Raw genomic sequence first — 209 nt, 5'->3', positions numbered from 1 at the left:
GGAAATGGACAGGAACACATACAACATAGAACAATCCAAAGATCAGCATTTATCTGAAATAAAAAGCTTTTGTAACATTATACACTATACCAAAAGTTTCGAGTCAGGATCTTTTTATTATTATTTTAATATTATTTCTCTTTGCTAAATATTACTTTTATTTGGCAAGGATGCTTTAAATTGATCAAAAGTGATGATAAAGACATTTA

This window comes from Sinocyclocheilus grahami, unplaced genomic scaffold (genome assembly GCF_001515645.1).
Source record: "Sinocyclocheilus grahami isolate Dianchi unplaced genomic scaffold, SAMN03320097.WGS_v1.1 scaffold327.1, whole genome shotgun sequence".
NCBI lineage: Eukaryota > Metazoa > Chordata > Actinopteri > Cypriniformes > Cyprinidae > Sinocyclocheilus > Sinocyclocheilus grahami.
The sequence above is the reverse complement of the archived record's forward strand: the minus strand, read 5'-3'. Positions refer to the sequence as shown.